Raw genomic sequence first — 1,213 nt, forward strand, 5'->3', positions numbered from 1 at the left:
TTCTATTCTTGTGGGCATTTAGTGAAGTAACACAAAATCAGAAATATTAGTTAAAGAGACTTCTGGAAATGATCTAGTACATCCTTCTGCACCTCATAGCAGCACTGTCACCAACGTTAGATCAGGTCAGACATGATTTCGCCTAGCTGAGTGGTTAAAGAGTAGAGATTCCAGAACCTCTCTGGCCCTTTGTCCAGTGTTGCTGTGCTCTACACTTTTAATGCAAATGTTTTTCTTAATGTCTAGTCTGACTCTTCCAAGCCACAGTCTGTGGCTGTGGCCCCTTATTATATTTTCTGACACTATCAAAAAGAGCTTGGTGCTCTCTATTTTATAACTCCCTTTAATTTAATTGTAAACTATTGTAAAATGACCCTTTAGCCGCCTCTTTAGCAGGCTAAAGCAGCCCAGCTCTCACACACATCGTGTGCTCCAATCCATCAATGATCTCTGCAGTCTTTTCCTGGACTCCTTCCCATGTATCTATTTTAGAATCGTTCTCAGTGGTGCCCAGCACCAGGACAAGGGGCAATGGGCACAACTGAGACATACCAGGTTTCAGTTGAATATGAGGAAAAACTTCTTTACTCTGAGGGTGACGGAGCCCTGGCCCAGGCTGCCCAAGGGGACTGTGGAGTCTCCTTCTCTGGAGATATGCAACCCCCGCCTGGACGATGTCCTGTGCACCCTGCTCTGGGTGACCCTGCTTTAGCAGGGGGGTTAGACTAGATGATCTCCCGAGGTCCCTTCCAACCCCTGCCATCCTGGGATTCTGTGGAAAAGACCCTTAAGATTACGGAGTCCAACTGTTAATCTGACACTGCCAAGTCCACCACTAAGCCACGTCCCTAAGTGCCATGACTACATGTCTTTTAAATATTTCCAGGGATGGTGACTTAACCACTTCCCTGGGCAGCATGATCCAACACTTAACCACCCTTTCGGTGAAGAGATTTTTCCTAGTAGCCAATCTAAACCTCCCCTGGTGCAACTTGAGGCCATTTCCCCTTGTCCTATCATCTGTTACTTTGGCAAAGAGACCGACACCCACATCACTACAACCTCCTGACAGGCAGTTGTAGGGAGCGATGAGGGCTCCCCTCAGCCTCCTCTTCACCAGGCTGAACAACCCCAGTTCCCTCAGCCGCTCCTCCTAAGACTTGTGCTCCAGACCCCTCACCAGCTTGGTTGCTCTCCTCTGGACACGCTCCAA

At 48.2% G+C, this 1,213-nt stretch overlaps 1 protein-coding gene across 1 annotated transcript in view; it reads left to right on the forward strand.

Annotated features, from left to right (window-relative positions):
* Positions 1 to 1,213, forward strand: part of LOC104124400 (golgin subfamily B member 1) — a 49,791-nt gene that overhangs the window by 37,715 nt on the left and 10,863 nt on the right.

This window comes from Egretta garzetta, unplaced genomic scaffold, assembly GCF_000687185.1.
Source record: "Egretta garzetta isolate BGI_Z169 unplaced genomic scaffold, ASM68718v1 scaffold690, whole genome shotgun sequence".
Lineage (NCBI taxonomy): Eukaryota > Metazoa > Chordata > Aves > Pelecaniformes > Ardeidae > Egretta > Egretta garzetta.